The 13,391-nt window shown below is 40.8% G+C and overlaps 1 long non-coding RNA gene across 2 annotated transcripts in view; it reads right to left on the minus strand.

Moving 5' to 3' along the window:
- The window catches only part of LOC105744673 (uncharacterized), a 50,376-nt gene that overhangs the window by 26,777 nt on the left and 10,208 nt on the right, over window positions 1-13,391 (minus strand). The gene's annotated exons all lie outside the window — the stretch shown is intronic.

Genomic DNA, 13,391 nt, shown 5'->3' on the forward strand with positions numbered 1-13,391 from the left:
GCAGTGGTGTCAGGGAAGGGAAGTCTGTGATATTGCAGACTCAAGGTGTGTGAATCTCTGGAGTGTGGGCCACCAGGGTTTAGGGGACACAGACCTGGGAACCACGTATCTAGTTAACTGGGAGCACCGCAGTGCAACACAGCCTTCAGGGATCCCCGCAACTGAGCACCAGCCCTAGGGCGAGGGGTCCCACCCGCAAACTCTGACCTCCGTGTCAGAAACCCAAAATTCCACCTCTCACTAGAATCTCTTCTGTCACTCTCTCACCCAATCAACATCCAGACACCTCCTGCCTTGCAATCCCCCGAAACAGGCTGCTGGGGGCGCCGCTGCACTACAGTGAGTTCAGGGACTGCCGCGTATGGGCTGCCAGCCCTAGGTGGAAGGGTTCCTCCTCGGGCTTCTGACCTCCGTGTCAGAAATCGAAAGTTTCACCTCTTGCAAGAATCTCTTCTATCCCTGTCTCACCAAATCGACAACCAGACACCTCCTGCCCTGTAAGCCCCTGAAACAGCCTGCTCGGGGTTTGGAAGCTCCCCACACAACAAAGATCCCAGGGATCACCGTGGCCCGGCTGCCACCCTAGGGAGAGGGGCTTCACCCGGAACCTCTGACCTCTGAGTCAGAAACCCAAAATTCCACCTCTCGCAAGAATCTCCTCCGTCACTGTCTCACCAATTCAATTTCCAGACACCTCCCACCCTGCAAGCCCCCAAAACACCTCACTCAGGGCTTGGGAACTCCGCAGCACTACAAAGCCTCCTGGAATCACCACCACCGGGCTGCCGGCCCCACGTGGAAGCGTCCCGCGCACAGCCCTGACCTCCGTGAAAGAGACCCAAAATTCTACCTCTTACAAGACTCTCCTGTGTCACCATCCCACCAAATCGATGTACAGACACCTTCTGCCCTGCAAACACCTGAAACAGCCCAGTCCAGCAGGACTCCAACCCTACTCAGCTGCTTCTTTGCAGGAGAGATTATAAGCTGCACTCACTCAGACGCCATCTTGCCCCGCCTCCTCTTTTAGCATTATTTTGTATTAATAGTTCTCTGCCTATAGGTCCTGTACTTCTTTGGTTAAACTGATTTTCCTATGTATTTGGGTCCTTCTGTTGCTATTATAAATGGAACTTTGTCCCTGATTTCCTCCTCAGATTGTTCAACTACCATACCAAAACATGACTGATTTTTCCTTGTTGATATTGGATCCTGCCACTTTGTTGAATGCATTTATTAGCTCAAGTAGCTTTGTTGTAGGCATTTCAGAATTTTCTGAATATGGGATCATGTCATCTGCAAATAGTGAGCGTTTTACTTCCTCTTTTCCTGTTTAGGTGACTTTTATTATTATTATTATTATTTTGTCTAATTACTCTAGCCAGAACTTCTAGCACAATGTTAGATAACAAGGGTGACAGTGTGCATCCTTGTCTTATTCCTGATCTTAGAGGGAAAGCTTTCAACCTTTCCCCATTAAGTACGATTTTGGCTGTGGGTTTTTCATATATGCCTTTTATCATATTGAAGAATTTTTCTTTAATTCCTATCTTTCAAGGTATTTTTTTTCAAGAAAGGATGCTGGATTTTCTGCAGGAGTCAAGATGATTGTGTGTTTTTCCCTTCAATTTCTTAACATGGGGCATTACACTAACTTGATTGACTTATGTTCAACCCCTTTGCATACCAGGAATAAATTCCACTTTGTCATGATATATAAGTCTTTGATATGCTGTTGGATTCAATTTTCAAGTATTTTGTTGAGAATTTTTGCATCCATGTTCATTAGAGAGATTGCTCTGTAATTTTCTTTTCTTGTAGTGTCTTTCTTTACCTGGCTTTAGTATTAGGGTGGTGTTGGCTTCATAAAATGTGTTACTTAATTTTCCCTTCTCTCCACTTTTTTGGAAGAGTTAAAACAGGATTGGTCTTATTTTTTTCTTGAAATGCTTGGTAGAACTCACCTGTGAAGCTATTTGGTCTTTACTTTGTTGAGAGATTTTTGATGACTGATTCAATCTCATTAAATGTCATTGATTTGTTAAGTTCTTGTATTTCTTGTAGCATCAGTGTAGGTTGTTTCTGCATTTCTAGGAATTTGTCCATTTCATCTAGGTTGTGTAGTTTCTTGGCATACAGTTTCTCATAATATCCTCTTATGATCCTTTTTATTTCTGTGGGATCAGTCATAATTTCAGCCTTTCATTTCTGATTTTATTTATTTGCATCTTCTCTCTGTTTTTCTTTGTTAGTCTAGTTAGTCCATTTTATTGATCTTCTCAAAGAACCAGCTTTCAGTTTTCTTGATTTTTCTTTTTCTTTTTTTCTCAATTTCATTTATTTCTGTTCTAGTCATTATTATTTCTTTCCTTCTGCTTGCTTTGGGAGTGGCTTGATGTTCTTTTTCTAGTTTCTCCTGTTGTTCAGTCAGACCTTTGATTTTAGCTTTTCTTTTTTAATAGAGGCATTTAGGGCTATAAATTTCTCCTTCACAACTGCCTTTGCTGTATCCCAAAAGTTTTGGTAAGCTGTTTTCTCCTTTTCATTCATCTCAATATATTTCCTAATTTCACATACAATTTCTTCTTTGACTCACTGATTATTTAGGAGTGTGTTGTTCCACCTCCATACATTTGTCTATCATTGATTTCCAGTTTTAGTCCACTATGATCTGAGAGGATGCTTTAATTTCAATCTTTTTATATAAATTGAGACTTACATTTATATTAATTGAGACTTACCAATGGGAAAAAGATCCAAAAGCACTTGGGAAGAATGTATAACCTGCTGAGTTTGGGTCCAATATTCTGTATATATGTTAGGTCTAACTTGTTATCATATTGTTCAAGTTCTCTGTGTCCTTGTTGATCTGCTGCATAGTTGTTCTATCTAATGATGTTATTGGTGCATTGAAGTCTCCAGCTATTATTGTAGAGATGTCTCTTTCTCCATTCAGTTTTGCCAGAGTTTGCCTCATGTATTTTGGGGCACTCTGGTTAGATGCATAGATGTTTATGACTTATCTCTTCCTGGAGAATTCTCCCTTTCATTAATACATAATAGCCTCTGCATCTCTTAGAACTTTTTGCATTTAAAGTCTCTTTTGGGGAGGCGGATTTGGCTCAACTGATAAGAGCGTTCACCTACCATGTGGGAGGCCCAGGGTTCAAACCCAGGGCCTCCTGACCCGTGTGGTGGGCTGGCCCATGCGCAGTGCTGATGCGCGCAGGGAGTGCTGTGCCACACAGGAGTGGCCCCTGCATAGCGGAGCCCCATGTGCAAGGAGTACACCCCCGCAAGGAGAGTTGCCCTGAGCAAAAAGCACAGCCTGCCCAGGAGTGGCGCCACACACGCGGAGAGCTGATGCAGCATGATGATGCAACAAAAAAGAGACACAGATTCCCGGTGCTACTGGCAAGAATGCAAGCGGACACAGAAGAGCACACAATGAATGGGAAAAGAGAGCAGACAATGAGGGGGATGGCGATATTTTTAAAAATCTTTTAAAAAATTAAATTAAAAATAAAGTCTGTTTTGTCTGATAACAGCATAGCTACTTCTCCTCTTTTTTAGTTACTATTTCCATGGAGTATCTTTTTCCAACCTTCCACTTTCAGCCAGTTCGTATCCCTAGGTCTAAGCTGACTCTCTTGTGGGCAGCATATGGGTGGGTCATGTTTTCTTATCCATTCAGACAGCCTATATCTTTTGATTGCTAGTTTAACCCATCCACATTCCTTGATATTACTGTAAACGCACTATTTAATTCCACCATTTTATTCTTTGGTTTTCATACATCATATCTGATTTTCATCTTTTTCTTCTTTTGGTTATCCTTTCTGCTATTCTTTTTTCTACACTGTCTTCCAAGCCTTTCTCTCCTATCTTTCTTCCAGGCTCTAAGGCTTCCTTTAATATTTCCTAAAAAAGTGGATTCTTCTTATGAACTCTGAACTTCTCTTTGTGAATATTTTATATTCACTTTTATATTTGAAGGACAATTTTGCTGGATAAAGAATTCTCAGCTGGCAATTCTTCTTTTCAGTATCCTAATTGTATCATTCCACTGTCTTCTTGCCTCCAGGGTTTCTGATGAGAAATCTGCACTCTTACTGGGATTCCCTTGGATGTGATGGTTTTTCCCCCTTTGCTGGTCTCAGAATTTACTATTTGTCTTTGATGCTTGACATTATGAGTAGTATGTGTCTTGGAGTAGGCCTGTTCAGATTTATTCCGATTGGGGTACACTGTACTTCTTGGATATGTGAGTTCATTTATTTTATGAGAGTTGGGAACTTTTCAGCAATTATTTCCTGAAATACTCTTTCTGCCCTTCTTCCTTTTTCTTCTCCTTTTGGAACTCCCATGACATGTAGATCGTTCTTTTTCATCTTATCATTCAACTCCCTGAGCCCCTGCTCAATTTTTCCATTCTTTTCTCCTTTTTTCTCTCTGTTCTTTTGTGTTCTGTCTTTAGTACCACTTATTCTTTCTTCTATCATTTCGAGTCTGCTGTTGTAAGCCTCCAAAATTTTTTTTTTTTTAAGGTACTGGGATTGGGGATTGAATCTGGGACCTCGTATGTAGGATGCTGGTATTCAACCACTGAGCCACATCAGCTCCTCCAATGTGTTCTTGATTTCACAAATCATATTTCCATTCCCATGAGATGTTACTTTTCTATTCAGGTTTTCAAATTCTTCTATGCTCTCTAAATGTCTTCTTGATGTCACTGATCTCTTTACTCATTTGTCTTTCAACTCATTAATTTGATTTTGGAAATTTGTGTGCATCTCACTGATTAGTTTCTCAAATCCTGCATCTCTTCTATGGACTTGATATATTCTTTTCTTGGGCCATGTCTTCTATTTTCTTAGTACGGCTTGTAATTTTTTGCTGATGTCTAGGCATCTGATTATGATGGTGAGTTACTCAGATGCGCAATTTCTCTTTGTTTCATAGTGATTCAGTGGTGGGAGGCTGTTTATTACTGCTGTTCTTTGGTTTTTGGTTCACCCTGTTCTGGGTCTTTAGGATTCTCCCTGTTAGTTGCTCAAAACTGGGCTCTGAACCCAGCAATGGGTTGTAGGCCCACTTCTCCTCCTTAGGGCCTTGGGGAGTGAGGGTGTAAAGCTGGAAAAATCCTCTTATTTACTTTTATTTTTTTAACAAATCAATTTTATTTATACATATTAATAATGCACACAATTCATCCTAACTATACAATCAATGTATTTGGCATAATCATTGTACATTCATTAACTAAATCATAATTAGAGCAGTTTCATTATTTTAATACTAATAAACTAAAAACTAATTGACAAGAAACATTTGCACCCATTTATCTCTATGCTTACCCTGCTGTCCATAGCTATTTGACTATTCTTATGTAATTACTTACGATTTATTAAGCAGTTTTACTGAGACAAATTCATATACCATACAATTGATCCAAAGTGTACAATCAATGGCTTTATTTTTCATTTAAATTTTTATTGCCCCCCCCTTGTGGCTTTGCTTGCTGTCTGCTTTCTGTGTCCATTTGCTGTGCGTTCTTCTGTGTGTATTTATTTTTATTTATTCCCTTCCCCTTGTGGCTTCTTTGTTTTCTACTCTGTGTCCATTTGCTGAGCGCTCTTCTTTGTTTTTCACTTGTCTCCCTTTTTGTTGCATCACCTTGCTGACTCTCCGTGGTGCTTGCAGACCAGCAGAACTCCATGGCGCTTGTGGGCCAGGCAGCTCTCTGTGGCATGAGGGCAAGCCTGCCTTCACAAGGAGGCCCCGGGAAGCGAACCCAGGGCCTCCCATATAATAGACGGGAGCCGAACTCATTGAGCCACAGCTGCTTCCCAATCAATGGCTTTTAATACAATCACAATGTTGTGCATTCATCGCCACAAAAATTTTTAGAACAATTTCAGTGCTCCAAAAAGAAAAACTTCACACTCTTAGCAGTCCTTCCCCACCCCTACATAACCACTAATCTAACTAATTTCTTCTCAGGCTCTAGCATATTCCTTTTCTTGGGCTATTTCTTCCATTTTCTTAATGTGGCTTTTAATTTTTCCTGATGTCTAGGCATCTAATAATGATGGTGACTTTACTCAGATGTTCAATTTCTCTTTCACGGGGATTTAGTGGTGGAAGGCTGCTATCACTGTTCTTAGATTCTTGGTTCAACCTGTCTGGGTCTTTACGACTGTCCCTGTTCATTGCTTATGTAGGGGCACTGAATCCAGTAATGCGTTGCAGACATACTTTCTAGGGTATTGTGGAGGAAGGCTGTAAAGGCCAGAAAAAGCCTCTCTTATTTACTTTTAATTTTCTTACATGCACATCCTTGGTCTGCCAGCAGATGGTGCTTTCTGGCAGCCCTCTCAGTTCAAAGCCTAGTCAGTGGGTTTGTTGTAACATGGACTGGATCAACATGATAGAGGATCCTGTCTGGAGGCTAAGAGCCTTGTAATTCAGTTTCTCAAAGGCAATTCTTCAGCCTTTGTTGGCAGCCCCCTTCCTTTTCCCAGGTAGGAAATAATTCCACTCCCCTCTGTGTCCTCAACAACCAGTCCCAGTCAGTAGAGGGGATATTGAGAGGACTGGATCTCTTTACTCCTGGATCTTATTCCTGTGCAGGCTTCCAAGGTAAACAATGGTGGGGCCCCAACTAGCCTGAAGGGCTTCTGGGACACAGCAGACCAAATTTATGGGTCAAGAGCTGAGTCAGCCTTAGGCTGTGCTCCCCTTTCTCCTCTTTCCTAGGGAGTGGATCGCCTGGGGCCTCCTTTGTAGCTGCTGGGCCCTGAGGCCTGAGAATTCAAAAGTGTGGAGGAGGTTGCCAACAGTAGCAGCTGCTGCTTTTAACTCAGTTTCGCCATTATGTTTCTTTTCTTTAGTCCCTCTCTTTTCCGGGCAGTGTACAGTCTTCCCCTGGGTTCTAAATCCTAAAAGACTTTTTTTTCCAGGTCATTTTTGTCTGTCCTATAGCTATTTTTCTGGCAGCAGAGAGAGTCCCATGTCTTTTTAGTCCACCATCTTTCTGGGAGTCTCTGTGCTGGCCTTTTACAACCACAGCCAGCTCCCTCTTCCCCCCCATCCTTAACTTCCATAAATAATAAATGATAAGAGTACTGTCATTTCAAGACTACTAGGTAAGTGGAATCATATATATACATATAAATTTTTGATTGGATTTTTTTCAAGCATAATCCCTTGAGATACACCCAAATGGTTGGTGTGAATCAATTGTTCTTATCTTTTTATTCCATTGAATGAAAGTACTGCAGTTTGTTTACTCACCCACTGAAGACACTAGGGTTCTTTCCAGTTTTTCATTATTCCAAATAAATGTGCTATCAACATTTGTGTTTGTATTTTTATACCAACACAAGTTTTCAGTTCACTGGGATGAATGCCCAAGAATGCAACTGTTGATTCACATGGTAGTTGCACGTTTACTTTTATAACAAAAACCTCCAACTATTTTCCAGAGTTGCTGTAGTATTTTACATTCCCACCTGGATTGTATGAGTGATTCATTTTCTCCACATCCTTGTCAGCATTTTTCAGATATAGTTTTGGTTGTCAATATTGGGTAAGCAGATGTTACTGGCATCTAGTTGGTAGAGGCCAGGAATGCTGCTAAGTATCCTAAATTCACAACACAGCCCCCCACAACAAATGATTATCTTCCCCAATACTAATAATCAGTAATGCTGAGGTTGAGAAATATTGCTTTACTTACTTTGAAAACTGTATCAATGTTTTAATTTTTTGCTTCATCTGTTACAATAAAAAGCTGAAAATGTTAATCTACTTACCCGTATTTGTATTCTTTCCCTTTTCTTATTTCATTCTGAATATCCAACTCTCTTTTTATTTGAAGAACTTCCTTGAACTATTCTTCTATACTTGGTCTGCTGGTCACATATTCTCTCAATTTTTCCTTCATCTGAGAATGTCTTTATTTCACATTTATTCCTAAAGGTCACTTTTGCTGATAGTTCTTTTCCCCAGCACCAGAAATATCTTGTTCCACTTCCTTCTGTCCTCCTGTGGTTTCTGATAAGAAAGCCACTGTCATTCTAATCATTGTTCCCCTATACATAATGTGCTTTTGTTTAGCTGTTTTCAAGACTTGTCCTTTGTCTTTAATTTTAAGAAGTTTGTCTTTAAGAATTTTAAGAAGTGCCCGCCAAGAATGCAAGCGGACACAGAACAACACACAGTGAATGGACACAAGAGAGCATACAATGGTTGGGGGGAAAAGGGGAGAGAAATAAATAAATCTTAAAAAAAAAAAAAAAAGAAGAGTACAATGAACTCCTTTTTAAAAAAAAAGGCACAAGACTATTATTACACCTAAGAACACTGACAGTAATGTCCTACCATTCCTGAGCACTCAAGGCGCAGGCCAGAGTATTCACCAGGCCGCAACAGGGAAGCCAAAAACCCATCCTAGGGAGGTGGTGAGAAGCAGGACTGTGCTTGAACCCAGGCTCCAGACTCCCAGTGGCACATGCTCCACTGTCCCATCAGACTTCACTTACAAAACACAAACCCAAAGATAAAATTACAGAGAACTTCAAAACATGTCCCAGGGCCTCCCTGGGAAGGCAGGCTCGACAGCAGGCTGGGGAGTGCCGCCCAGCCCACAGGTGCCATGGAGAGCCAACTCAGCAAGGAACACAACCAAAAAAGGGAGACAAGCAAAAACACAGAAGAGTGCGCAGTGAATGGACACAGAAAGCAAGCCGCAAAGGGGGAGGGGAAATAAGATAAAATAAGAAATACAGATACAGAAGAATACACAGCAAATGGACACAGAGAACAGACAGAACGCAAAAAAAGCCACTGCGGGCTGGGGGGGGAGGGACGGGGCAGGAATATTACCACTAACTTTAGCCCATATCTTACATTTGGTGTATTTTTCCTCCAACTCACACAATTATTGACACCCTATGTTAGTTAATATTCATGAGAAAATATTCTATTTGTCCTGTTAACTACAGTCCATCTTCTACCAGTGGATTCCCTGTGTTATACAGTCCGATGCTTTGTGCAATCCATTCAAAGTGTACACTCAGTGGCTCTCATTTTCATTACACAGTTGTGCTTTCATCACCTCAGTCAATCATAGAACGTTTTCATTACTCCAAAAGGAAAAATCGATAACCCCTTATACTCCCCTATAGTTGTCCCTTAGTACTGAAATAACAACTTCTTACCATTGCTGTAAAATATTACAAGAATCCTGTTAACTATTGTCCTTAATTGTATTCATGTTTTTAAAGAACCAGTATTTAGTTTTATAGCGTGCACCTAGATCACATCTTTATTTTCTACACATATTTTTATTTTCCTCACTCTACTTTATGCAGTTGGGTTTCCTAACTTCTTTAGTTGGCATCTTAGCATGTGGTTTTTTATTCTTTCTTTTCTAACTTAAGGCTAAAAGCATATAAATTTCCCTCCTTTAGCTGCATTCCTTTTCCTCACTTAATATAATCCTTTAGCAAGTCCTGTGTACTTTGTTTCCAAAACACATCTCAGATCTATCCCTACCTCTCTATCTTCCTCTTAAGATACAGACTGTTATCAGCCATCTACAGCTATCTACAGCACCTCTATGTGCAAGTGCCCACTGGATGTCTCTATGCCTATACATTGCACAGCATGCCCAAAACTGAACTCATCTGCTTTCCTTTTCTTCCTCTATTCCCCAGCTCAATCCAGAACTTTGGGAAACATCCTAGACCTCTTCTGTCTTAAACTCAAATGTCGACAGAATTACTAAGTGCTAAAGATTCTATTTCTCTACCACGTCTTATATCTGCTACTTCCTTTTCATACCTCTATGCTATTCTGCTTAGTCCAGGCCAGTGACAGTTTGAATTTTGTGAATCCCAGAAAAGACTGTTCTTGAACAAACTGGTTCCTGTGGTTGTCGGCCTGCATTAAATTCAGTTACAGGGCTTTTAACTAGAGCACTTGATTAGATCACTTTAGGGCTTTTGACTGGACTATGTCAATGAGGCATGACACAGGTAGGACTCTGCCCTCTTCCTGGGTCTTACAAAACTGAGAACACACAGAGAGAAAAAGACACAGAAAAGGGAGCTTGTCATTCTGACCTGGTCATGTGAGACAGAGGACTCCAGGTCTGCCTACAGCTGTAGAAAGGCAGAGAAGCCCCTGGAGCCAAGGCCCAGGAAGAGATGCCTGATAACCCACAGATGAACTCCAGGAAAAAGCAGAGCAAGACTGGCAGGCCATTTTGACTTTTAGGCCCCGACGATACTCTGCAAATTTTTATCATAGGGCCGGAAACACCTTACTGCAGCTGTCTGTGTATGTCTATCTTCTCAATCAAACTGTAAGCCTCTTAAGGACATAGACCATGTCTTACTTGTCTCAGCATACCCAATATCTGGACAGAAAACAGGTGATTAAAAACTTGAAAGTTCATTACATGAATAAATCAAATGAATTCAGGCTTAAAATAGCAACTAAAATTTAATCTAGAAATGCTATTAGGTAAGAATAATAGGATTCAGAAATAAAAATATCAACCGTAAATCAGAGTACCATTCATTAGGAAAGAACAAAACCTAAATCAAATATAAAAATAATCAGGATCCAGATCCATTCACCATCTGCAATTACAAAGCATTGAGAAAAACAATAGAAAAATCTGAATTAAAATGTCACTTCTGGAGGACAGTCATTAAAACCAAGTGACACCAGAAGCTAAAGACTTAGATATGACAATATAAATACCCACAAATTAGCATTCATTGTCAATATAAGCTAATTTCATTTAGGGCAACCTCCAGAATAGGCCAACTGTACTTACTAAAAATTCCTACCATTCACAAAACATTTGCAAATATGAAATTATGAAAGTTATTTCCTCTACAAAGAATTCAAAAAATTTTCTGTAATCCTTACAATAGTAAATATGACTTTTAATTAAAGAATAAGTTAACCTTTGTTTGGGAAGAAGAAAAGTGGAGACAGAAAGCATACAGCCCACCTCATCCCTTATCCCTCTATACACACACCAAATCATCCCAAATCCAATTACAGCAGAGGTTCTTAACCAGGGGTCTGTGAGCTTTAATTGAAATTCAAAAAAATATTATTTTTGTGGGGATGCGTTGGTGCGGGTATGATATATCTATTAAATAATACACAATATAGTGTGGACTTAGTAAGGGGTCCATGGTTTTCATCTGATTGGCAAAGGGGTCCATGGAACAAAAAGGGTTAAGAACCCCTGAATTAGAGACTTTCACCACGCTGAAGAGAGAGAAATGACCAGGGCTGAGAAGCTGCCTCTCTGCAGAGACCAGGGTTTAAGGTGCACAGAACATGACCAAAGGGCAACTTCACAATCACATGAAAACATGTGACAGAAGTTCATCAACACAATATACAAAGCTTTGAAACTAGTTCAAGGACAACACTAAAAATCAGGTGGGGATTTAAGTATGCAAAAGGCAATCCTGAGATCACCTTCACGTTAACTCAAGCAACCCAGCAGAAAAGCACAAGTTACTTAAAAGGGGGAGGAGAAGGACTATATATTATAAACTTCCTGGGGACCAATTTGATCATACAACATTAACAGTGTTAAAAGCACCATACTAGATATCTAGCCAACTGGTTCAAGTATGCTATATACCCAAGAGGAATACTGTGTAGCCAGTAAAAACGAGATCCAATATAACACACAGATTTGTAGATTTTTCAGTATAAGAGATTAGGTGCATAGGCACACATGGGGAAAAAGATATATAACATACCCCCGGATGTAAATGGTGTGGTTATTTCTAGCTGGTGTGAGTCTATCTAATATCTTTCGTCTTTTTATTTTTTAATCTCTATCATGAATATGTATTTCCCTTAGAATAATAATTTTAATAACATTTATAAATATAAATAATCTTCAACTGGTCTTGCTGGTCCAGGGGTCAAAATAAAACATTAAATTTTAATACAATTAATTTTCATTACTAAAGGTGAAAAACAGGGGAAAAAAACAACTACAACTCAAGAGTGGTTTCTTACTCCAGAAAAACAGCACTAGCTCATTCTCTCTACCTGAAAGACACTTCTTTACCTTCCCTCCTCTGCAGCCCACCTACTCCCACTCCTCTTTCTAGACCAGGGGCTCTTAACCTTTTTTGTTCAATGGACCCCTCTGCCAATCAGGTGAAAATCATGGACCCCTTACTAAGTCCACACTATGCTGTATATTATTTAATAAATATAACACACCTGCCCCAAAGCACCCCCCCACACACACACACATACAAAGACACTAGAAAACAAGAGGTCCTCTAACATACCCTGGTGCCATAGAAAGGCAATCTTAAGGGCTGCAGTGATTTGTACTCAGAGGGAGCTGTGACAACACCCATGAATACAATTAGAAAGTGCATTTAGACTTGGCTTCTACAGATAATCTGGTACTACATGCTCCCATAGCAGTGTGCGCACAAATGTTTTCCAGACAAGCATGGGTTTCCTCAATGAGGACAGAGGTCAAGAGGCCAGTGGAGAAGGGGAAGGGGAAGGGTAACTCTAAGTCAAGAGGGTGCCCAGGAAGGCAAGATGGATTGCAAGGCCAGAGAGAAGAGTTTCAAGAAGGAAGAAGTCTCAAATGATGCCAGATGTGGAAAAGCAAGTAACTGTTAAGAGCTGGAAAGGAAAGGAGAAAAAAAAAAAGGAAAGATACCCTGCACCTCTTTGGTCTTTAAAAAATATTCAGGGGAAGTGGATTTGGCCCAACAGATATGGTATCCACCTACCACATGGGAGGTACAAGGTTCAAACCCTGGGCCTCCTGACCTGTGTGGTGAGCTCGTCCACGCGCAGTGCTAATGCACGCAAGGAGTGCCGTGCCATGCAGCAGTGTCCCCCGCGTAGAGGAGTCCCATGTGCAAGGAGTGCACCCTGTAAGGAGAGCCGCCCAGCCTGAAAAAGGTACAGCCTGTACAGGGTGGCGCCACACAAATGGAGAGCTGACACAGCAGATGAGGCAACAAAAAGAGACACAGATTCCGGGTGCCACTGACAAGAATCCAAGCAGACAGAGAAGAACACCTGCAAATGGACACAGAAAGCAGACAACAGGGTGGGGCGGGGGTGGGGGGAGGAAGGGGAGAAAAGCAAATAAAAAATAAATCTTTAAAAAATAAAATAAAATAAAAAGTATTCAGAGAGGGGTGCAGATGTAGTTCCAGTGCTTCAAGTGGCTGAGCGCCTGTTTCCCACATATGAGGTACCGAGTTCAATCCCCAGTACCTCCTGAAAACAAACATACAAATGAAAAAACCAACTCTCACTGGGAAGCAGATGCAGCTCAGTGGTTGAGCACCTCCTTCCTA

Source organism: Dasypus novemcinctus, chromosome 23 (genome assembly GCF_030445035.2).
Source record: "Dasypus novemcinctus isolate mDasNov1 chromosome 23, mDasNov1.1.hap2, whole genome shotgun sequence".
Lineage (NCBI taxonomy): Eukaryota > Metazoa > Chordata > Mammalia > Cingulata > Dasypodidae > Dasypus > Dasypus novemcinctus.